Raw genomic sequence first — 27,413 nt, forward strand, 5'->3', positions numbered from 1 at the left:
TTAATTTAACTTTTTAAAAATGTTTTTCTTTCGCAACCTTGTGTAACGGTTAAGTTGGAGTAACTTAATTGAGGGTACAATTTATCTATATATATATATATATATATATATATATATATATATATATATATATATATATATATATATATATATATATATATATATATATATATATATATATATATATATATATATATATATATATATATATATATATATATATATATATATATATATATATATATATACATATATATATATATATATATATATATATATATATATATATATATATATATATATATATATATATATATATATATATATATATATATATATATATATATATATATATATATATATATATATATATATATATATATATATATATATATATATATATATATATATATATATATATGAATGTAGCGGTTCCTTAAAAGCAGTGTTTGGCTGTTTTTCCCAACAATGAATTTATATAACTTAGGTTTGTTCTTGAAACATTCGTTTTGAAAAAGCATCAATTCGTTGAAATTTTCGTTTTTATCGCAATATTGACATCACTCTAAATTAATGAGTTCACGAAAATTAGTGAACTTAAACCAAAGTAACTAATACTTAGATACATATCGCCCGTTTAAATATATAGATAAATAGACTCATAATCCTGTACATCACTGTGTTAGGCCCGTTAGTTTGTGGATGTTTACCTTATTAAGAATCTATACCGGATGCAAATGATCATTTAATGACATTCCTAGGTGAAAAAAATACATTTTAGCTCGCATCCTCCTCCACCAAGTGCGGCATCTCACCCGCAATTTTGATGCGGCATCTCTCCCAATTGTAGGGGAGAGATGCCGCACGACGATATTTTCCTCTGAAATTATGGATGACCGTGCTCATGATCAGAATGCCTTTTAAAAAATTCAGCTATTCAACCGATACATGATTTACCAAAAAGAAATCGAACAATTTAAAAAAAAACTAAATTTTAATGCGGTGCTGAAAAATTTTCGGCACTCTCAATGCAACTGGAAGCACATAATCATTAATAAAATTTTCGTAAGTTATTAATAAGGATTATTTTACATCTCCAGTGTTGTAATTCTTCGAAAAACAAACTTACAATATCATAGTACCGTATAAAAGTGACCCCATATACGAGATATACAGAGTGCGGCATCTCTCCTGAAATTATCCTATCTATATATTTATACATAGTAGGCATCTGTTATGGAGCGTATTTGTGTGCTATTGGTGGGGATTATCTGCCCGCCAGATGGCGCTTCGGAACAAATTGTTATTTCCTGCTATTTCTTTGAAAGTCGCAGCAACGCGCGATGGGTACTAGCTAGTTTAAAATAAAAAAAGTCATGCACTCTCTGATTTGTTGAACATCACAGCACGCAAATACACAGTATGAAGATCCGATGTGAAAAAAGCAAATATCATTACGTAATTTGACTTCGTGTACGATGCCGACATTATTGGCATCGGTTTAAGAGTAGCGGAAGAAGCCTTTTTGCTAGAAACCACTATAAAAGGACTGAAGTCTGAATCAACATTAATTCTGAGTCATTCCGTGCGAAATGATCAAAAAGAGATGCAAACCTGGAATCAGCGATTTGGCACCCAGTTTAAACTGGATTCTTCCAGTTATTTTTACAACATCCAGTCAAACAGACAATCCGGGAAATCTTCCGGTTTTTTTTTGAAATTTGAGCCAGTTTTATCCAGTTTTTTTAATATTTGTTTAGTTTTTTCACAGGATTGTAACTTGATTTATCCAACTTTCAAGCGAGCGATGGGAAGATGGTGAGTACCCCAGAAAAAGCTTTTAATCCAACGTAACACTCACCTGAACTCTTCTTATACCCACTTATGAGCAAAACGGTTCGGGAATGTATATATTTATTCAATTTCAAATGAATTTTACTCAATCATAAAGGCTGTACATTGTGTCAAATATTTTGATGAATACTCAACTAGTTTCTATAGAGGTAGGCCGACGTTTTGCTGGCTGATTTCTCTTGCGCTAAAATTTTATTCATTATCGTAAGAACGGTTTAAGCGCATCCTCGAATTTACGAAAATGATTTCAAATTTAGAATTTTGCACATGTGTAGATTGAAATCTTCCAAACAATAAAATTCGAATGTAACTATAACAATTACAATCAAATTCGAATGTTTTAATATTGTTTTTTTTTTTAATTTAGACAATATCAAACATTGTCGGTTGTTCAGTTAAAGGTATAGAATATATGCGTTTACTTAAAACTACGCTCATTAAATCGTTAACAAGGATAAATTAGGTTTCATTTCCGAGCATCCAGTTTTTTTTCTAGAAAGGTTCCAGTCTTTCTGAGAAAAATGTTGGCAACGCTGCTTGGAATTGATCTTCACGCATTTGCACCAAATTTGGAGGAATCGTTCACCTAGGGCCAATACATAAAGCCCAGAATTTTGAGTTAATTGAATCACCCCACGAGCCATGGGAGCACCCCCCGTTTTGACAAATTGCCAAAACCCTTGATTTTCTTTTGATAATATTTCCGGGTCTATTTATTCTCAAATCAAACCGCGAGATGGCCCTTGAAGAAAAATTTTCAAGGAGTCTAGAAAAATATTACTTTTGGCGGCAGTGCTGCCAACTATGCGATTTTGACAGTTAAATATTAAAAGTTAATTTTTCTCTTCATATATTTAAATTTTTTAAATTTTGTTTCTAAAACATTTTCACATAAAAAAAACACTTATAATTTCAATATAATTTGAGCGCATCCTGACATACACCGTTTTGAAGGGAAAAACTCGCATTTTCTCATTTAAAAATCAATTTTTATTGGATAAAATTAAGAAAATCTTCAAACGGTCATAAAAATCGACCCTGATCAGATAGAAGCAAACCAAAAACGTAGTTTCATCATTTCTCGTCTACTTCACGATAAATTATATGTGAACTCAGAATACTCAAGGTAATTTTTTATTTTAGCCCGCTTGTGATTTTATATGGGAAATCGCGATTTTTCATTTTAAAATTCGAGTATCTCAGGATCCACTCAAATTATATTGAGATTATAAATGTTTTATGTAAAAATGTCTGAGGAATACGATAGCATTAGAATTTTAAAAATTCAAGGGTTTTGGCAATTTGTCGAAACGGGCTGTGCTCCCATGGCCCGTGGGGTGATTCAATTAACACAAAAATTTGGGTTTTTATATATTGGCCCTAAATGAACAATTTATCCAAATTTGGTCAAATCCCAAAACGTCGATTACACGTACCTTGATAACTTCGCGTGGAAGAAGAAGATTTTTGTAGTTTTTTGTAGACAAACTTGTTTCACTCCTTATTCCTCTGCCGAATAGAATTTCAGGAAAAATACACATTATTTCGCATCTTTACCCTTCGTAGAAGCGTAAACACAGAGAGGCTCTCATTTGCACTTATGCCTTTTTCACATGTTAGTCTAGAAATAGCTAATAGCTGATGCACACTCCATGGTAAACTGAAGTCCCGTTGTTTTCAAATGTGTACTAGAGTGGCCAGTTTTGTAACATCACACGATCTCGAAGAGCGGCGGACTGAAAAAAATTCCTTGCGACCTAAAAAAACACCCATAAAATTTGAAGCCGATCCAAGAAATATTAATGTACCGGAAAATGGTTTGAAGTAAATCAAAGGAAATTTTATTGAAAATTTGCATTTTTCGCTTTTTTCCTTATACAACCTATTTTAAAACAACTAAAATTGATATGCAATTGTAAATTCGTGCAATAGCAACATAACTGGTTTCCTAGATAGTTAATACACAATTGGGAAGACTTGTTTGATTTATGTATTTCATTTACAGCCAGCATGAGCCGTCAGAATTATAATAAAATAAAAGCTTTGAATTCTTGTCAAAAAAATCAAGCCATTTACTTTAATGTATCTAAGAACCAGTTTTATCTATCGCATAGTCGTAAAGTATCCGCTAAATCCATTGGTATGTATATTCGAAAATCGAAATTAACCGCATATTTCAATGAATATGACAGTTATAATCGAGCTGAATATGTTGTACAATATTACCCAAATATTTCGGTATTATCCAATGATAATTATTTATGTTCTCACCATTTCTCACCTCAAATTTAAATATTATTTGATAAATCAGTGCTCCGGTAAGAGAATCAAAAGTAAAATTGCTGCCACTTTCTGCCATTTTGCGTTTAATAGGCATTTTACAAAACGATGTATTATTTAGTTTAATACCACTTATTTACACGATTTAAGAATCCGTTTATTTAATCGATTAGTTCACATTCAAAGAATATCTGTGCAAAATTTGAGCGTTTTAGTCCAGATATTGTAAGAGATAAAGCGTTTTGAACAAAATAGAATTACGCACAGCAAAGCGGTCTCCTTTTCTAGGAACAACGCTTTCGAATCATTTGGACTCTGTTACATAAAGTTACAACTGCACTTTAAGATGCATATAAACATAATTACAATATAATTCCATATGAAAACTACTTGGCAAATCTCATTACACTGGTTTACATTCATTACCCATCTTTTTTCGTGGAACAAATTATATTAATGCTTTTGGCCAGCATTTTGATAAGAATACACCTCTGTGCCTTGACCCCAATGGTACTTTTTTATACTAATTACATTTCAGAATAGATAATATTTTAGCTTTAATCGAATTCCTCGTCCGGTTGAAGTCAAAGGCCGTCGCCACGCTGGTAAAAATACGCTGGAGTCCGGTAACAGCGCTCTGGCGACCATAGTTGGTTCGCCTGAGCGGAACACATAGAAGAGAGTTATTGCGTAAAGCTCCAACGCGGGAAGATCCACACGTCCGAGGATTGTAGAGCAATCCACCGTGGCAGACAGTAAGTCCGAGATGAACAGGACTCAAGAGCAGTCCCTCCGGATGCCTAGAGTATCGAGCTGTATTAACTGACAACGGTTTTTGTAGCTCTGCAGCTAAAATCTGTTTTACCAAGCGTATGAACCGGCGTTGGACCGCCTCGATTCAATCAACACCTTTCTGGTAGTACGGATTCCGAACAGCAGAACATTACAATAGAGTGATTTTAAACAGTATACGTCTCTAAAATTTTTCGCTATTCGGAAAATGAACCCAAGCTGACTTCATGCCTTATCCACGGTGTATGTGATGCTGAATCCATGATGACTCCACCACCCTTGACGCGAGTGTCTTGGAATACTCGATCCGAAGAAATGGTAGTTAAACTGAGTCGGTTGGCGTTTCCGCGTGTACGTAACGATTGAGCATTTGCTCGGGTTTAAAACCATTCTGTTTAGATCACACCACGTGCTAAAGCTGCTTAGTTCCCTCTGAAGAAGCTCGGTATCGGTTTTATCCCGTATTTGTTGAAAAATTTTCATGTCGTCGGCGAAAGAAAGGCGGGGTCCTTACAATTTGATATTGACGTCGTTAAAGTAGAGAAGAAATATTACTGGACAGATATGGCTTCCTTGTGGGATGCCGGATATAGTGAATGAAGAATGGTACAGGTAGACAGTCCTTAATACTGATTTGGAATTGCCTTCCATCGAGATAGGAACGAAACCAGCGCAGGAGTTATCCATGAATACCGAATTTATCCAGCTTCGCTATTGCGATACCATGGTTGATTTGAGCATCGGTTTGCAATCCGTCGGTGAATCCATCGAGTACATATGGCCTGTGTTAAGCCAAAGAGGACCAAGCGCCATTTGGAGAAACATGCTCTAAAATCGCTATCGCATCCAACATAGCACCAGCAACAGCCTCATCTAATTATTTTTGGGAACACAAATATCAAACGAAAGCAAATGAGTGGTCTTTAATTTGCCACGCTAAAGATAAGTTACCTAAAAATGCATTTTAACATGAAAAATACCAGAAAAAAATTATGGCGCTCAGCTCGGTCTGGCTTAACGCAGGCCATGTGTTGTGAACGAGAGCAGGTTGGTCGTTGTCGATCGTTTAGGCATAAAACCGTGTTGTTGCAATATAGTGTTTGCAGAGAAATAATATAGGATCTAAAACAACCAGCTCAAATAGCTTTGATACGGCACTTAAGGGGTTACATACCTTTTTGTGCGAAAAATGTCAAGAAAGTTTGAATTTAAGTGAAGGCATAAAGCCATGATTTCATTACATCAAACTCATAGTATTTTGGTAGTACATTTTTCAGTAAAAAAACAGGCATAAGTTTATAAAAATATATTGATAATTGACGTAGTTATGGCTTTTTCCCCGAACACCTTTTATATTTAAGAGGTTTGCGGTGATCACGATTGAAGACCAATAGATCAACTAAAATTCCAAAACTCAAAAAAAATCCATTAGTATATGAGTATTCCTCGTCCCTAAACGATTAGTTGAATAAACAATATTTTTTCTGCAACCGGGAACGTTTTTCCTTGTTGCATTATACAGTACGAATGTAAGTTCTAATGCTAAATTGATTCGATTACAGAAGTTTTAAGTTTGGAATGAATCGCCTTTTTCCGCAATAGAAAGAATATCTACTTCTTTGTGTAGGGGTCCAGGGCCAGTATCACGCTTTAAGTAGGTAGTAAGATAAGCATTGAGGGGTTTATTGCTAGAGATTTATAGGATTTTCGCAATTCACATGATTGCATTACAATCTCATAAAATCATTCGCGGTGCGTTTGTGCAAAAAAATCATGGTACATCAAGGATTTCAGATGCCAGCATTGTGTGCGCGAGACGCATGCTAGGCAGATCCCAAATTAGAGGTTTGTTCTAAAGTTCAAAATGGGTAATAAATTATCCGCCGTCCCTGTGAGAGTTGTACCCACGGGAGCTGCATTGAAGGTAATCAATTTGTACTCTGTGAAGTGTCTGATGAAGTGGTAGGGGCCGAACCTGTGAACCAAATTATGAACATATGGGAAAATGTGCAGCTTCCAAAATCAAACATAGTTCACCAAGTTACCAAAATAAATTAAAATTGATAAAAAAAATGCTTGAAACATTTTTTTTCCATAGACCTCTTCAATTACCCTATCACGTATGTGGTGCATATTTCATCGTAATTTCTACTTCTCTATTGATTTAGTTATTGTAATTAATACCCATTACATCTAACTTTTTGATCATTTCGAGGTCACACTGCCCTACCTGATACTAGGGTTCGTCGCGGTGCGGATGTGGGCGGTAAATGGATTGTCCGCACCGCAACCGCAAAAAAATAATAAAACCGCACCGCTTACCGCAACCGCACTTTATTTACCGCACCGCACCGCGCGGTAATGCGGAAAATGCGGTAAAATTTTGATATTTTTAAAAATGGTGTTGAAAAATTGTACATTTGTGTAACCATATATAATTAAATGTTATTCTTATTCACACGAAATTTAACTTTTAGAGACTCCTCAGAATGTAATGTTTATGAAAAAATCAACTTATGCATTTTCTATTAATAAAATTCCATACATTTTAAGGCAAACATTATACATTCAAAAACGTTCTACTGCAGTAATAGGAAAACTTTTATTTTAGCAACCCTTCAGTTAATTGAAAAATGTGGAATAAAAATGTAATAAGAAATGAAGTTGCATATTTTTTTCTCTAAATTTTCATATTTTCAATGTTTTTGACATATGAAAATGAAATGGATGATTTTCGCATTTACGTAGTACGTTACGTAGTAAACCACCTTTCATTCTTAACGGAATTTCACAAAAAAAAAAAATTAATGTCGAAATACCAGTACTTCTATATAGTAGCGCATATATTCCAATACAGTGAAATAAAAACATATTGTATTTCATTAATAAGAACGACGCCATATTTGACGAAAAAAAATTGCCTATACATTACATCTAATCAGGAGTCCGGTCTCAACCGGCACAGAATTATTGAACATTAGAAAAACTGCAAAAATGTATGATTTGTAGCATACAGCAGAAAGGATTTTTAAAAATAGGGGGTTTTACGGACAAAATATCCCAAAACTCTATCTTCCGCATTCTTCAAGAAACAGATGTATTATCATTTAAAAACTAAGATTGCTCCCTTTAAAAATGAATGAAGTGTAATTTTCTAAATGCTAGTTTGAAAGTTCTAGCATTTAATATATGTTCCTCTAATATTTTTCCAAAGAGCCAATGGCAAAAACTTCAATTGAAGTGAACGGGAGTCAAACTATGTGGTGTTTGGCAACAACAGTTTCAAAAAAGCTACAAAATAGTCTTGACTGAAAAATATTAGGACCTAATTTGGTAGAAAATTATAGTAAATTTGAATGGAAGTACGCGAAAAAAAGTTATGTAGCATTATGCTATATTTCACCCTAAGGAGGAAAATTTGGTAAACACCAACATTTCTCACTAGGGTGATCACGTTTGATCACGTGTTTACCAAATTGATATCGAAAACGATTCATAATTCCACGATTTCCAACAGAAATCGAGAGAAGTGATTCACTTTTAAATTGGATTTAAGAGTAAACATGTATTGCATTTTATGTATTTGAAATGGTTAGTTTGTGAAGTTTTACTTAGAAGTATAAAATAACTAGTCCAAAATATGTCGTAAAAATAATAGCGTCAAAATATTTCGGACACAGCTAGATTTTCTTTCATTATCAATTAGAATAATCAAAATTATCACTTTATCATTTTTTTGCGGTACGGTTGCGGTAAAACCGCGCGGTAAAAGCTCTTTCCCGCACCGCATCTGCGGGAAAAAGTGTCTCACCGCACCGCAGATTTTGCGGTGCGGGTGCGGTAAATACCGCGCGGTTGCGGTAATTACCGCAACCGCGACGAACCCTACCTGATACGATCAAGCCTGATAAAGCCATAACGTGTACTTACCGCGCAGAATGATTAGTACCCCTGACACTGCAGCGAGTAAAACGAAGCGAAAACTTGTTCAGCATGTTAGAAGACAGCCGAAAAAAGAACGCAGGACAAGAAAAACGCTTTCAAACGATCGATAATTACCGGTTATAACACTTGAATCAATTGCGTACAGACAAAACTGCATCAATGGGCTTCGCTTGGCGAGAAAAACCCCGCGAGCTTTAACTTACCTTGGTAGCTGACAGATGAGTTTAAATATCGGAAGCAGATGCTGTTTCATATCTGATGCGATGATTGACGGATCGGTTTTCATCAATAACCACATCTTGTAGATAGCGTACAACACTGCTGAAGAAATCCATTCAATAGTTATTACTCCTGATTCTGGTTCTGGCTATCGGGCGTCCTGCTACGTCTTTGTTGCGTACTGCGTGGCAGCAAAAAAGTATAAAATGGAGGCCAACAAAAGAAATAAATCTACACCCCTTATGCGTGACCAGTTTTGCGTCGGCTACAGTGCTTTACCCAGATTGATGTCCAGGTTAGCTGCCGGAAGACATCATTGACAGCGTAAGGGTAGCAATCATTCAGCAGCGCTTTCGGGTCTTGCGGTAACTCATTCGAAGCATCAGCCAAATCGATTACCGTAATCAATTTGGCTGCCTTAGGTTTGAAGTCTTGAACCTGCGGGTCTCTGCCCATCAACGGCAAAGTGTTCCAAGCTGTCTCACTGTCTGCATCATCCTTAACCCTTTTTGACTGATAGAACGACAGCCAACAGAAGGAAAGATCTCGGTGTATGTGTTAGTGATTGTGGGCATGGATGGCCGCAGAAACAAATTGCCCGGGGATGTTGTTATTTTCAGACGGTCCGTTTCCTTGGACTTTTGCGCCTGATCGGCCGCGTAAAATTTACCCCGAGCGACGGACGTTTTTCGTTGAGTGCTGTATCTCCATATGCTTGATTGATGAACACATTTGGCAGATATTTATTGGCCGTGGTTTGGTGATTATTTTTTTAGTTTGAGAGGAGTTATGTTTGCTGGATTGTATGTTCTACTATTGCAACGAAATAATAGTGAACAGTAGCAAGGTTAGAGCTAGACATATTAAAGCTGAAACTATTTCCTTTCTGTTGAATACATTGGAAACCACGATTTCTTTATTACGGAAAGTAATAAATTGATATTCGGATAAATCCATTTCGGCCCCAATGGAAATAGTTAAATCGCTGACACATTGTAGGTCTTAAATGTTTTATCAAAGTAAGTATATCCTACTGTTTGGGCAAATAAATAAAATTACATTTGTTGTAATTCTAATGAGCGATAATAGTATGTTGTGTATTTTCTTCTTTAATATCATTTTTGTCTAAATATAAAACTCAGCTAAATATTTAAGCTAGATAATGTTCTGTGATGAAACACAATGCAATGTTCACAATATAAAATGTAGAGTTAAAGCATTGTTTCCTGGGTATGTTGACATATTAGGTTTACATATCTTTTTATTTTTTAACGTTTTAACGACATTCAATTAGCTAGAGATTACTGGGTAGGGAAAGTTATGAAACTTAGAGCCATAGTACTCAAGTGAGAGCAAGGATGTGAAGTAAACAGATCGGAAAACTAGAAGTGGCAGGGTCATTAGAACAGGCTTAATATCGTGCGGGCTTAATTTTTGCCTTCTGATAATGAGGGTCGAGCTTAGGCAGAATAACTACGAATCACTCGAGTTCATAGTCGAAATAAAAAAAGGGAAAAAAGACATATCTTTTTATTTTTCCAAAAATCGTAACATTTTTTATTAGTTTATCTGAAAGTACAACTCCTTGAAAATAGTTTCCCAAATTTTCATAGAGATGCGAGAAATAGATCCAAAGTTACAGCGCTTCCAAGAGCGCTTCATCTACCAAGAGCAGCGGTAACTTGAAATTTTAAACTCGATTATCTCGAAATGTCGTTTTGCCAAAAAATGGTTTTTCCGTGATCGCGATTGCCGAAAAACTACTCAACCGATTTTTTTTTAATTTTTGCGGATGAGAATTTTTTAATTCAATTTTTAGGGCTTAAAACAGCGATTTTTTTAGGAATAACGTTCCTGAGTGCAGAAAAAATATTATTTATTCAACTAATCGTTAAGGTATTCCTCGTACCTCTCAAAACTCATATACTAATGGAATTTTTTTGAGTTTTGGGATTTTAGTAATGGAATTTTTTTGAGTTTTGGGATTTTGTTACCTATTGGTCTTCAATCGTGATCACCGCAAACCTCTTAAATAAAAAAGGGCTTCGGGGAAAAAACTATAACTCCGTCTATTATCAATATATTTTTATTAACTTGTGCTTATTTCTTTCACTAAAAAGTGTAATACCAAATAAATGTAACCATTGCTTTATGCCTTTGCGTAAATTCAAACTTTCTTGATATTTTTCTTACAAAAAGGTATGTAACCCCTTAAAAAGAATTCTGTTCACATATTATAATTGCCACAAAATCAGGGATGAAATAAGCTACACACACGATCAAAGGTGCGTATCACTCGCAATTGTGATTCGGCATCTATCCCAATTGTCGGCGCGAGATGCCGGGACGGGGACATTTTACTCTGAAATTATAGATGACCGTGTTCGTGATCAGAATGTCTTCTAAAAGGCCCCAACTATTCAACTGATATATGATCTACCAAAAAAAAAATCGCGCCATTAAAAAAAACGAAATTTGAACGTGGCACTAAAAATTATCGGTACTCCACGATGCAACTGGACGCACATAATCTTTAATAATTTTATTCTAGATGAATAATAAAGATTCTTTATTATGTTGTGTTATTAAGTGTTGTATTTCTTCAATATTACATTATCGTAGTAAAGTGGCTCTATATACGAGAAGTAGAGAGTGCGGCGTTTCACCCGACGCGATAACTCTCCCGTAATTACCCTAACTATTTATCAAAGTGATAATGGATCGCGTGATCCGGCTATGTCGACGCATTTCTTCAAATCTCGGAGAAGGTCATAATAAGATTATAGGCTCTCTTGTTTGAAATTTAGTATTGAATGTTAGATAGAAAGAGCCTTGGCACAAATTATACGATTTTTCGGAAGTCTGTTAAGTTTTTTAGCTTCATCGATGACGTTAGTACGTCCCAAGAAAAATTGAATCAAAACATTTGGCTGGTCGTAAATACGTATAATACTAAATACATTAGATCAAGAGAGTCGAATGCAGAAACGTGTGCAGCTCAGTTTACAAACTAATCTGGAGTCCCTCAATGTAGCAACATGGGACCACTGCTGTTTGTGCTGTTTTTTAAAGGTTTTGCTTTGCTGCTTGATTTTGGATGTAAACTTGTTGGCGCAGATTTGAAGCTGTTTCTCGTAGTCCGCTCTATCGATGATTGCGTCCGTCTTTAAGGGATTTTGGATATATTCGTTTGCTGAAGCCAACGAACCTGGTAAACTGGAATTTCGAAATTTCAAGTTATCACCTTCCACCACATAATTAATCCGATATTCTACGACTACAAAATCTTTGGACAAATCCTCAATAGAGTTGATCATGTTAGTGAGCTCGGTGTTTTGATAGATTCTAAGCTAAGGTTCAATCCGCATCGCTAAGCTATAACCTCAAAAGCTACTCGACAGCTTGGTTTTATTTCCAAAATCGGTCCGAACTTTAAGTATCCTCACTGTTTGAAGGTTATATTACTCGCTGGTATTGCTCGAAAATGCATGCCTGATTTGGACTCCTCATAAGCTAGTATGGAACCTCACAATTGAACGCGTGCAGAAAAGATTCTCTCGACTCGCACTGAGAGACTTTGCCTGGCGGAGTTCCCTAGCCCATCCACCATAACCGGATCGTTGTCACCTTGACTCACTGAGGCTACGCAGCAAAACTCAACAAGCAGTATTTTGTGGCAAAATTACTGAACAACAAATGAAGATTTCGACTGTTACGGTGTATATAAGATTTCTTTTAACGGCTTTGTCAGTCTTTTGATAAATAATGGAACGAATTTTAATATTTGTCCGACGTTTCGATGCTTTTTGGCATCATCTTCAGGGGAAAAATATAGTTCGTCCTTTGTCTAAATGCTCGTTCCATTATTTATCAAAAGCCGTTAAAAGAAATCTTATATTTACTGAACAACGGAATCGACTCAACGATGATATCTAATGCCCTTGCTGATCTTTCGCGCTTTGCAACAATCCATACGCTCTACCGGCCTACTCCAGCCTAGATTTCGCCGAACGCCATTTGGGCTCAACGAACCAATAACAGCATTCCAACTTTCTCTGCAGTCGAACATCTGTTCGGTGAACCATCGCATAAGTTTGCCCAGAAAGTATCGCTGTCCACAATTTTATAATTTTATAACTTGACAATTATACATTACACCGAGAATATCGACTGACTGCAATGATATCAAGCTAGTTATCAACGGAAATGGATAGGAGACTACATATCGAGACAGTAAAACATTACGACTTTAGATTGGATGGTAAAATAACTTATCGATTAAAGATTTAGGTAAAATAGTGTAGAACATTGCATAATATAAATAAAATATGTAAACCCTCCAACATTACAGAGCGTTTAATCTTGATGAAATTTTACCACTTGCATTTCTAATTGCAGTAAGATTTTTGCAAACGAATTACTCTGACCACTGCACACTTTACTGTGCAAAAATAAAAAAAAGACTTTCAGAAACTTTTGTTGCAATCAGAAATAAAGAAATAGGTAACAAATAAATCCATTTAAACGATAAAATTATGTTGCGCTTGTGAAATATTTCCCTTACAATCAGGGAACTGCAATCAAAGTTAAAGTTTAAAGTTTTTCCAATATGAATCGACCGCCTCCAGCTGAACACCACAAAAAATCCAACTCAATTCAAGACACAGCTTCGATTGACCACGCTAGTCAAAGCATTCAAATTGTCAAACCAAAATCATATCCCAATCTCACCCTCTCTTCTTCGCCGTCACCAATTTGACTTACACCGGATGAACCGATTATTCGCTTGGAAATTTGATTAATAACCGACGCAAAACGGAATGTTTATGCGCACGTAGAAGTAGACGGGAGCGGCCACCACACAAAATTTGACCGTGTCTGGAGAGAAGCTAAGTGGAAACATATCACCAGCTTAGATCAACCGATGAAAATTGATTCACATTTACATTTTCAACTGAAAATAAATCTTGTCTTGTTTATTCAAGAAGCTGGGGAAAATCGCCCCGTACTTATTCGCTGTTCGGGACTAAAGAATAGTAATGAGCTTTTTGGTCCTAAGTAAACAGTACCTACCTTCGTATCGCTCGCTCCGTACTTAACCGTAATCCTGCTCCGAGCTCTGCTTCCTCACAAAATTAATCCGAGCTGCTGTTAATCGAACGATTCTGCACGAACCCATTGATTGTCAGTAATGGACTATGTCAACTCACGATGGTTTGCTGATCTTTAATTGCTTGGAAAAATGTTGGTTCATGCTCCTCTTTTTAACCAATGATGTTTTGCGAAACGAAAATCTTGGAGGAATTAGAATATGGACAGCAATGAGAACAGTTTTTGCCAAAAAGCTAGACTACTTTGACTTTAGGAATCATTCGATAATAAGGAATGCAAAATTAATTGTCGATGTGTCCTTTTTGCCTTTCTCATAGGCTATGCAATCACTGTAAAATCGACTTTTTAACCGAAGCCCGGAGGGCCAAGTGTCATATACCATTCGACTCAGTTCATCGAGATTGGAAAATATCTGTGTGTTTATGTGCGTGTGTGTGCCATTTAAACTCATACAATTTTCTCAGAGATGGCTGAACCGATTCACACAAACGTAATTTCAAATGAAAGGTATAACGCTCCCATAAGCTACTATTGAATTTTTAGTTGATCCGACGTCCGGTTCCGGAGTTACGGGTTGAAGAGTGTGGTCAGCCAGCAAAGACTGGTAACACCATTATGTCATAAAGACTGGTAACACCATTATGTCTAAATGATGTAACACGTATTAAAATAAGTGCAACATTACTTGGATTTGCAGGTTTAGATCAGTGCAACATTACTTGGATTTGCAGATCAGCTTAGATCAGGTCAAAGTAGCTTTGACCTCATTGGCCACCTATGACGGTTCTTGATGCCCCCAGGGAACTCACCAAGTTCCTAAACTAATATCACGCCTTTTTCCCAGCGAATTCTCTACCGATTTTTACAAACTTTCAAAGGAAAGATACAGTAATACCATTGACTGCTGCTGAATTTCATTCGGTTCTGAAACTTGGTTCAGGAGTTATAGGTTGGTTAGTAAGGTCACACTGGAATTTCCCATATAAACCATTTCAAACGTAATACCTCAGAGGCCAAAAATCAATTGAAATGGTCACCAAATTACTTTGATTCGCAGATCACTGATTGCCAATTAAACATTCTTTGAATATATTGTCCTCTATCGTAAGTCCCGGTTTCCGTGCATGTTCCACAATTGTAGACACATCAGTTCTTCGGTGATGACTGAATTGATTTTCTAAAACAAAGTCTCAAATGGAAGATATAGTAATTGGGTATTGCATCGTCCCCTCCCCCTTAATACTACACCCATCTTATCATCTTTTCATCATCTTTCCCTCTCAGACTAGCCTCACACCCGTATTCCCTTCATCCATCTCGTCGTTGAAAAATATTGTAAATTTTGATTCAGCATATACAGTTAGTTGGTGCTTTTTTATAAGTTATTAAAACCAAATGTGTTTCTTAATAAACATGAAAAATAAATGTTTTAACTGTATTTACATCATGGAGAAGCTGTCAGTAAAAAGGCTTTTCCCTCATCATCCTCAAGGGAAGAGTAAGGTTAAGACGGTAAAAAGGAACATTTAAAAAAATGTTACTCGATACATAGAATGTTAGTATACTCATTCAATTCCCATATAAAAATGCCACAATTGCAACAATATTTTTTCAAATTTTTATGGCACTGAAAAATGAGTGAGTGACGAGGCACCTCATCGAAATATGTAGATCATAACTCAAAATCTACTGGACCAGTCGTTTTGAAATTTTGCGCTGTTCTTCTATACATCATTGCTGATATGGGACCATTCATAAATTACGTAACGCAAAAATTGCCCAAAATTGACTCCCCCCTCCCCCCATGTAACAAATTGTCACAAATTTCTTCATCCCCCCTCCCCTGTTACGTAACAAATTCCTAGAAAAAAAATTTTTTCTTCGGTGAAAACATGTTACGTAACGATCTAGCTGACTCCTCCTCCCCCTATGTCACAACATGTCACAACTTGTTGTACCCCCTCCCCCCCCCCCCCCGTTACGTAATTTATGAATGGTCCCTATGTTGTAAGTCATTTCAAATCAAAATGCTATCAACAAAAATCTTCCAAAATCGTTGATGTTGTGCAATCTTATGACAAATGCCATTTTGGAGATGTACCATGTTACAAAATGTTAAAATCTATGCAAAGTCGCGTTTTCAGAATTTTGAAATTCTGTTGGGTTACTGAGATATAGCGAAACACGATTATGAGAAGCGCCAATTTCTCGAGTGATCGAGTTGTGCTTTCTTGTCATAAAAAAAACAGACAACAATCCTAGCTTGTTGGTTTGCTATAAGCCAAAAAGCTCATACCAATCCAGCAGATGTCTCCGATGACATAGGCGATTCCTATGCAGATCAACCATAACTATTAGCTAGGTTCTAATCTAGGTTCTTGTCTTGGGAGCAAAACTTTTCCTACCATAGTTTTTTCTGGGAAATGTTTGCTTGTATTTTCAAGATTATTGAACAAATTTCCTTTTGAGATTTCCACCAGTTTTGGAAAGTATGCCGAAATGTAATGATGGATTATGCAAGAAGAATACTTTTTTCGTCTAGTAGCCTGTCAACATTGTTTGATATATATTGTCTCTAAATTGTGAATGAAACCATCTTTCATTTATTGTTTTTCCCGAACAAAGGAGGAAAATTGTGAAAACTTCGTGTTCCAATACCATCATTTTGCAACCTGAGATGCTATCGCCTGGAAAAATATGATATTAAACATAGCGATGTATAACACATAATTTTACGAATCAGTTATGATTCATTTTTATATGAAATCTCCTGTGCACATTTGTGACACGTCATGCACATTTTATCATCAATACACACTTATGACACGTTAATGAGCGACAATGGTTTACATTTTAAGCAAAAACTTTAAATATAGTCAACCGGTTTCCGCACAAAACGAAAGATTAATTCAGAAAAGATAGAAGCATCGATTGCCTTCTCCGAATAGCTTCTAACATTAATAAATTTCAAGATCTCGAACTTTGAAAATCGTTTTTCTTAAAAAGTGCTAAATGAATCCACCATGAATTTTTAAAAAGTGAATTAGTGATTTCAGTGACACCTAACAAATCTGCATCTTGCTTAGTTTGAACAAATTGATGAGCAAATGCTGAAGAAGATTGCTTTTTCCAACCACCAAAGACATCGGTCACGATATTCTGTGTAATTTCTTTTCTGTCCGAGCCAACGCGAAATGTTCGGTAAAAATAGAACCTCATGTGTACCTCGTCTGAAGAACAATAGAAATATTTCAATTTTCTGAGAGCGAGAGACAGTTTTGGTTTAGCGTCATTTTAAAGGATTTTTACTGACACCTAAAATTTTATTTGTGCTTAGAATGCGATCTGAACTAAAACATTGCTAATGCGGAAAATCGTGATACGTTTCATAATCAGACAATAAACATGTGTAAAAGAAAATTCGTGTAAATGTAAACGAATTGAATAAACTCGTGCATTAATGACTTTGCTGATATGAAGAAACGAACACACTTATTTTTTTAGCTTTTTCGCATCTTTTACCGAAATCTCAACAGCTGAGATCTCAGTAAACAATTTTTTGCTGAGATCCTTTGCATCAAAAGTGACGTTTTTGTTCAGTTCGTTTATTTAATAGGCACAAATGGGTTAGCTTGGCGGTGCCAAATTCTTTTTTTTTTTTTTGCATTTTGAATATCTTAAAACTAAAAGGTTACAATGCACAAATATTTTTTTAAATATTGAGAGGAACATTTTTTACAATATCTTAAACTAAAAATACGATTCGATATACAAGATTGAACAATAATTATTTTTTACAAAAAAAAAATACAGCTATCTTAAGACCAGGAATGCAGATTAATATAAAAGAAGGGGAACAAACTTTTATGAGAAAATTTCACGGCTATCTTAAAACTAGGAATACAATTAGATATACAAGATGAGAAACGAAAAAAAAAAATGAAAAGGTTCAAGGCTATCTAAAAACTAGGAATATAACAAAAATTGGTTTTTGTAACAGGAGCAGGAGTTGTATCAGGAACAGGGGGAGTAGGCGAGCACGTTGACGGTGAAAGAAGAACAAAACTTGCAACTTTCAGGCAAAGAGAAGAACAGTGACATGAGTTAGAGCCTCAGACTGGTAGATAGTAGATGCCTAGGATCGAGTTGACGGCGGAGAATCCTTCAAGAGTGATCGGACCATCAACCTGCTCTCGCTTTGACTTCATTTTTGCAGGCGTGGTAAAGGTGACTCTGGTGTTCCAAAAGGAAGCACAGAAAACTTCTAAAAACGAGAAATAAAGGATATAGGCTAGATGGTAAAAATGACGTTTGATAGCTGAAACTCGGAAAATATTTCACCAAAAATCAGCAAGCAAAACTGACTTTACTGTGAAATCAGTTTCCAAATTTACTGACCACACAGTTGTTGGCAAATTATCGAGCCGAATTGAGTGTGTATGCAGTAGCAATAGGACTAACGATCGTGGACACCCTTACTTTCAATCGGATGACCATTGCTACTAAATCACATATTACTTAATCAATCGTATATGTACTTTATAAGATTTTATGGTCACCGCAACATGTTTATTTCATGGACTTGTTGACTTTTCTCGGTGAAAATGAAAACTCCAAATTTTCCCATTACCACACGTAACGTTTCGGCTTACTGCTCTTCAGCCATCGTCGGACGCATAAACTTATATCACGCATCTCCATTCACTCTCGTTCATTCTCCACCGCTAGGCGGGCGATCACTCTTCGACTGTCAACACTTGTCAGTGTTGGAATAGCGAGGAACGCAGACAGTCGAAGAGTGATCGCCCGCCTAGCGGTGGAGAATGAACGAGAGTGAATGGAGATGCGTGATATAAGTTTATGCGTCCGACGATGGCTGAAGAGCAGTAAGCCGAAACGTTACGTGTGGTAATGGGAAAATTTGGAGTTTTCATTTTCACCGAGAAAAGTCAACAAGTCCATGAAATAGTATATGTACTTTGTTTGCTTCCAATGTTCGCTCTTTTGAAACAATGAGGTTAATGTTGTAGCATTTCATTGGCTTTCTAATTGATAAATTGATATGTGTATATATAAGTTAGAATATAACGCGACGATAAAGCGAACACACATCAAAAGGCAATCGCGGAGAGCGACTAAAATTTTGCGACTGGTTGAATGTAAAGTTAACAAATTAGGATTAACGATTCGATTTCATGTCTTCATTATGTGATAGTAACCCATTCTATTTCATTTTATTCGAAATGGAATAAAAAGAGAGATCAGGAATCAGGGAAGAAGAGAGGACAAAATAAATCGACTCAAGGCACATATTTTGTCTTTTCTATACATTCACCACGCGTGCTTTCAGAATTGCCCTCGAATCCTCCATTTCAGTTTGTATAAAACGAAATTTTCGAAAGTTATGATGGATTAGGTGCAACAATTTTAATTGAAACTGTTCCCCAAATTATGGTAAAACCAACCTGCAATCAAACAAACTTTACAGCTTTCTTCAAGAAGCCGATTTTTCAAAAATCAAACCAATTACTTTTCAGATTAGTGCCAATTTATTTATATAACGAATTGACTTAGAAAGTGTAACTGAAAGTATGTAACAATGTCAGTTAACAATAGCATCGAATATGTTTCAATGTTTTTACGAAAAGTTAAAAAATATGTCTCTCAGCACGAACCCAATGCCAGAAACGCTGCAGAAATCTTGTCTTAATATTTATGAGCTGTTTATGCTTTACTCACAAAGTTATAACTGCAGTTGGCTAATTTCATAAACATAAGCGCAATGTTGATAAAACTACTCAATGGCATCATCATAGCAAATGCAACTGACAGAAGAAATTATGAATTTAGCCATACACATCATCACTGACATAAGTTTTGCGAAGGTTTCCTAGGAATCGGATTAATTGCTGTAATTTAAAACCGAGAAACCAAAATAATGAATTTAAATACTTGGGCTAGAGCCGACAAACATATATTTGCTAAATGCACGCCTTTACTACTGCTATAATGGCACACATTAAAGTTGAAAAATACCATATATACACTTCACATTAGAGTGCCCAGAAAAATAACGAATTTTTGAAAACTCAATCGGCCCACCCCAGAGTCGATTTCTAGTCCCACCAGGAGTACTTGCTCCAAATTTGAAGAAAATCGGACAAGTCTAGCTACCGGACCAACGTGCCTGAAGTTTATATGGGATTTTTCGTCAATTTACATGGAGAAAGCCCACTAATTCGCATTTTCGCCGCTAGGTGGCACTATATGCATCGTATTATCACTGAAAGTGAAAATAAGAAAGATAATTTAATCGCCTACAAATTTGTTGAAGACTGCTAGTCAATCCGGCTTTAGTAAAAGAAGTTATTAAGCTTTTAACGAAGTGATGTCTGAGTCAGTTTTGTATGGGGCCTAGCAGTGCATGATTGTGGATCAGCACTTGATTCGCACGAACAAAACATTTTTGTGAAATAATAGTTAGGTTTAGATCAATAGTATGTTCGGAAGATTTATAGTAAGTAATACGAGTCATGTTTTGGTTAGAAAATTTTAGTTCCACATTTTACCGCATAGAGGGCGCCAACACTAACTTTTTAACGGAAAGAGATAGAGATTAGGTGTCTTCCACAAAGTTGTAGATCAAGCATTTTTAAATAAGTCTTCCGAACATCTCGATATTCTATCTCACTCCTATGAAACGTTAGTGTTGGCACCCTCTATGCGGTTACAGGTGGAACTAAAATTTTCTAACCAAAACATAACTCGTATTATGTACTACAATTCTTGTGAATATACTATTCAGCTAAATGTAACCATTATCTCACAAAAATGTATAGTTGGTGGTAATCGAGTACCAATCCACAACTATGCGCTGCTAGGCCCCATGCAAAACTGAGTCAGACATCACTTCGTTAAAAGTTTAATCACTTCTTTTATCAAAGCCGGATTGACTAACAGTCTTTGACAAAGTTGTAGGCGATTAAATTATCTTTCTTATTTTCACTTTCAGTGACTATACGATGCATATAGTGCCACCTAGCGGCGAAAATGCGAGTTAGTGGGCTTTCTCCATGTAAATTGTCGAAAAATCCCATATAAACTTCAGGCACGTTGGTCCGGTAGCTAGACTTGTCCGATTTGCTTCAAATTTGAAGCAAGTACTCCTGGTGGGACTAGGAATCGACTCAGGCATGGGCCGATAGGGGTCATTTTTTTCCTGTCACTCTACTTCACATGCATGATGAGTGTGACGATTTCGTTTGCCTAACCGCCACCAGCCGTTCAGCATCGTAATTGATACAGTTTGTTTTGCACCAATTCCCGCTGTTATAAATAACTCTATTATACATATGTATGTGTTGGGAGCTAAGCAACACTAGAAAAAATTGCTAGCGACAAGCATCAGGACTAGAACCGACATACATCTAGTCGTTAAATACGCATCTCCACACCATTGCAATACAAAACTAGCTAGTGCTATTTGGATGAGCTATATAAACTTCTCATCATTGCAGCATAGATCACAAGCGTGTTATTCAAGTTATATCTGAACTCTGTAGCCAACGATGTGTAGCTATCGGGTTAGATATTGTATATGAGTTCGGTTGCACACTAACGAATCATTTGGGAGTTATTCGCTCACAGAGGAAAAACAGATGCATTTGCGCTCCAGAGGATTTGTTTTGGATGTATGGTTAAAAACAAAGCAAACTATTACTAATACACATGGAAGTTCAACTAACAAAATAACTAAATAGTTCAGCTTACAGATGTACCATATACTCTACCAGTGATACATAGTCAATACAGTTTTCGACGGAAAACTGCTGTTTAATAAGCCGAATCGAAATACCGGTAGTTCTTTATAAGACGAAAATCTCTCCAATAGGTAAGTTCCTGCGTTGATCTCATTTAGCTTTCTAGGAATTAATATGTTTGAACATTCAAAAACAAACAGCTAAAGAACAAAATGATTGCACAAAAAATAGCTCGTGGTAAAAAGCAAGCCACATGCCATGAGCAGCATCGCAGGAGGCGATATCACCGCAGAGAGATTTGTGTGGCTTTATTCTACTACAGGGCTACTCTCATGAGGTATTGTCTATTCTATAAAATTATATCCAGATGTTCCAAATGTAATAAATTAGGTATGTAAGGCAATACCAATTATTATGTTTAAATGAAGCATCACATAAATACCGATGTAGTAGAATGACTACGCTGTAACAAAATGAACAGAGGTTTCTTAGTTTCCATCGTCGTTTTCCGAGGTACCTGCTATTGCTAATGGGACCCTTATGATTTTATGGGTAGTAATTGTTTTGGCAATAAATTTTCTGTACGAGATTTATAATTATTTGAGATATTATGTCGCGACGAAATGATAATAAACCGAGATCGTGGTCTTAACATATTGGAGACTTGTGCCACTGCATACAAATCTGCTGGATTCATTATTATTTAAAATTGCATCAAATTTAAATCTCATTAAACCACATTTCAATCATAAAATCATTAATTGGAGCCATTTTTATACTGGATTCGTCGATCGAAATCATATCAAGAAACATAATCCAATTGATTCAAGTTTATATACTAAAATATTCAGTTTTGTCAAATTCTCTACCAATGCCTAATAGATTATTCAGAACTCATAAAATAATATATATTTGATACTAGATTGAATTGTTTGTTTCGTACACATCTCAAAATCGGCGAATGTACGGAATAAGCCTTTGAAAACAACTATCCTAATACACACTTCCATGGTGGAATTATTTTAATTTTGCCATTGAGGAAACCTAATTACGCTGTATTAATCGCAAATATTTTCATTTTGCTTTTGTACTTGGCTTCTTTTTTGACATTTTCTTGATAGCTCAAATTAATTCAAAGATTTGTAAATTTGGAAGTATTGTGAATCGTTGTTTTCTCAGAATATCAAATCAACACAATATTTTTAATCTTTAAATACGTAGAAATTTTCAGCAATTTGAGTACAGGTGCTTAAATACTCTAAACGAAGTAATTTTCAAACACAACAGTTCAAACATGTATGAAGCTGTATATTTTTATATATTCCAACAAGTTTAAAGGAATTAGGAAACGGTATAGATTTTTTGGAGCCACAGTACTAAAAGTGGCCACAGTACTTAATGAGCGAGCTTTGTATTTCTCGACACCATAACCCATTTCCCGCGTGTGATGAATAAATCATTACTATTTGTTCAACTGGCTTGTCGTAATCATAAAAATATCCGCGCTTGTTCTCGTTTGACTCTCGCGATAGATGAAATCGCAGTAGATATACGCGTCGGTGTGGATTTTTTGTACGCTCCCGTCCATTTTCCAAAATTGTTAAGTGTTTGGCATCGAGCTGCTACCGACTGGATGGATGAGTGAACGGAAAGCAATGTGACAAAGCAACATCTTGCCGTGTTTCCGAATGTTACCTAAGTGTAGTCATCATTTGTGGATGGACAGCAAGTATGGTCTCAAGCGACCGGAGTTCATGAAGATTCGTTCATCCCTAAGCTTCAGAAGCTTTTGAGCGGGGACGAGTTTCACATTTTTTCTCACTACCAGTGAGATCGTTGGTAATATTTTCTTTGCTTTTTCTTTTAAAATAACACTGCATATATATATGAAGAGTTATATTATCCCCAGTCCACATTTTTTCGCCTTTTGATATCTCCGTCATTTATGGAAACTGTTTCGGTTCCGAGCGTTTTCCGTAAGTAGATGATAGGACTATTATGAAATAAAAATGCTTGTAAGGACGTGGCCAAGTGTGTGGAGTTGAGCGGGTCTACGTCATTGTAGTACGTGGCGAATTCTGATACGACAATGGATGTGCCCAATTTTGCAACTCCATCTACGATTTGGGCAGGTGTTCGTGCAATGCTATGCTATGTTCTCGTTTGACTGTCGCGGTGAATAGGTCAACACATTGTTTTCTAGCGCAGTAGTCGGGATATGTATTTTGATACTTTCATCAAATGCTAGGTTGCCGCACACCTGGTTAGTTTATTGTAATTTGATACCTTATACTATCGGAACCGTTAGAACCTATGAAAAGAGAGCCAAAAGTTACGCTCCCCTATTCAGTAAAAGGCAAAAAAGGAGAAGAAGCTGTAGATATTCTCTACTCAACAAGCTCTAAACATACATATATCTCGACCAATATTTTTTAGGAAATTTGAATTATACAGCTTGAGAAACATAATATCGTGTTCAACAGTATTGTGACAACTTTGTAATATATAATTTGAATCACATTATATTGACACCAAATGCATAATTGATTGAATATTTCGCAGCAAGCTATACCTACATGGTTATTTGTTCATAGGAGCTTGCACCAACTTGACACGTCTATCTGATCTCTTAGCTATTGATCAGGAAAGATCAATTTATGCAGCTTCATTGGATTTGGATCAGGATATGAGATGGTGTCAAATCTTGATAAATATTTATTTGTTTTTAATAAAGGTTGTACGGCGCAAAGATACAAAGTTATCCTTGTTTTTTACGCTTTTCTCGATGAATATTGACCTTCCGGCACCTGCGATGATATCTACATTTTGAAGACAACCTGAAGCTCTAAGATCATTTTACCTGAATTTTAAAACGTTGTGCACTCAGTGCACTGCGAGCGACTTTCCGAAGGTTAAGGGTGATTCACTCGAATCCGTACTTCCTGAAAAATCATCATCGAAGCTAGATGCTATGATCCAGCTATAATCATGCGGTTACATAAGTGGCCGTACACTAATTACGTAAGGCTTTTTTAGAGCTTTTCAACCTCCGCCTCCCCCCAGATAAGAGTTCGTAAGATTTTGGTGAACTCCCCCTCCCCCTACATAAGATCTTATCATGATTATCGTAATTAAAAAAATCGAATTGTTAATTCATCAAATACTAAGATAGCGAAAACGATGTGTATAGAATTATTACAAGAAAACTCATTGCAAAATTTAACTGTAATCATCTGCAGAATTTCAATTGCATGCCAATCTCGCCCAGTAGAAAGAATAACTGTTGTCAGATATTCAGTAACTCCAATTTGGTCCACAGGATCTGCTTTGCTATATTCCACTTTTTTTGTTGGAGACGAACCAGTGCGACCAGTGTTTAGATCTATGTGCTATACTCCATTTCCTTTGAATCTATTTTCTTGTGATGTAGAATTTAAAAGAGTTTATAACCTCTTCTGGCATGAATTTATTCTGAGTTCCAGCTGTGACGCTTATCGTACGCATAGCTCCGAGTTAACCATCTTCGAATTTTCTTGAAATAAAATACAGTTCACACTCTGGAAAGATTCGACATTCAAGATCTTTGACAATCGCATGTTAGAGCATTTTCCAGATACCTTGCGGGTTTGAATCGAACGTTTGAAAAGAACAAAGTCGGTCTAACAACACGAAGGGTATCAACACTTCTTAACTCGTAAGGCATATTGTGACTCCAGTTCCCGAACAGAACAATGTACAACCAAGAGCCAAAAAATTACTCATATTGTTTGATATACAAGGATTATATGGCACAAATGAAAATTTTCTTATTAAAAAGAATATTTTTCTTATGGATTTAATTTTTTAAACTTGTTTTATGATATTACGTAAGAAAGGACAAACCCTCCCTCCCCCTCAGATAATAATTTGTACGATATTTTGAAACTCCCCCTTCCCCCATATGCCCTTACGTAATTAGTGTATGGCCCCTAAGCTCTTACGATAGCGTCCATTACTGTGATTTTTCAATAAAATAAAATAATGAACTTGAATTTTTTCTGACACTGCACGCGAACACATTCAAACGACATTTTGTGAATTTGTTTCTAATGCAACAAGGTATGAACAAGTGTAACTGTTCTTATTTCAGCAGCTGTCAAATACGAGTTATACACCCAAAACAAAAATCTCTTGCAATAATTGCAAGCGACAATCACTTGCAAATAATGTTAGCATCGCTTGCAATTTTGCAGTGAAAGCCGCTGGCAATTGTTGCAAGCAGATAAAACCACTTAATCTCTCTCTATACATACATACTTTTCTTCAACACACTGTCAAAGGATTACCACCACATTCACGTGCCTATGCTGGTTGGTATAGCAACGCAGGGCGAGTTTTTATTTTCCGTCTACTTTTTATTCATTCCTCACCAACATCATCAAACGCAGTTTTGTGGTTTATTCATTACACACGAGACGGCATCAAATGGCGGATGTGACGATTGTACGAGTTTTAACGTCCTATTCTTAGGTGTAAGGACAGATCAGTACTTATAGTTAGAGCTATGATGCGCAAGAGTCTGAGTTCAAATCTGGGTGGGTGTTTTACTTTTTTCATTAATCGTAAAATCATCCAAGTGTTTATATATGACTTTTATCCACTTATTACTATCTGGTAGTATGGTTGGGTGGATAAAGTATTGCTTAGCGATCTGTTTGTGCGGGGTTCATGTTTCAATGCCAACAGTCTTTTTTTATAAAGCATATTGGTCACCAATCTACATACATCGCTAATACATAGGCAAAATTCGTTTTTTCTGTTTCTTGCATTGCATGCAAGGAAGCTTCTTGCAATTTTCGCACATTACCAGAACGCTTGCAATTGTTGCTCGTATTTATTGCATTAATGTAAGCGAATCTTACCGGGTACGTTTTGGGTGTACATTAACAAATACAGATACCTAATAATTTCTTACTCTGTAGTGTTGAAGAAAAAATTCTAAAGATAATTCTCAGTTTCCACGAAACTATTTATTATTCTATTGCTCGACGTTAATAGCTCGGAATAAAAAAATCATGCCTCAGGATCATGATTTGGATAATGTCCAGCAAACCAATTGCTTCACTATTACAGCAGGCGAAAGCGACAGTTGCGGTGTAAGACCAGTTTCATCAGTTTAATTCATTAAAAGAGTCCAACGTTCTTATGTTTAAAACTCATCCAATCAGTATTTTTAAACTTTAGTTTCCATTCAAATAACCTAACCGAAATCATAGCTTTATCATAATTTGTGAACTTGGAAAACTACGTCGTCCAAACACAGTTTTAATTAGGAATTTTCTATGACATTACCAGAACTAATTCCTGAACTAAATACGCTACGATACTACCATTCTGAATATTCACAATACATGGGACCCGTTTTCGAGAACCATTCTGAAACGACTCGACGATCAAAAAAACTGGTGAGAA

General features: G+C 35.9%; 1 protein-coding gene across 3 annotated transcripts in view; it reads right to left on the minus strand.

Moving 5' to 3' along the window:
• LOC131686769 (LIM/homeobox protein Lhx5) overlaps window positions 1-27,413 on the minus strand; it is a 158,627-nt gene that overhangs the window by 130,320 nt on the left and 894 nt on the right. The gene's annotated exons all lie outside the window — the stretch shown is intronic.

The sequence above is a fragment of the Topomyia yanbarensis genome, chromosome 3, assembly GCF_030247195.1.
Source record: "Topomyia yanbarensis strain Yona2022 chromosome 3, ASM3024719v1, whole genome shotgun sequence".
Lineage (NCBI taxonomy): Eukaryota > Metazoa > Arthropoda > Insecta > Diptera > Culicidae > Topomyia > Topomyia yanbarensis.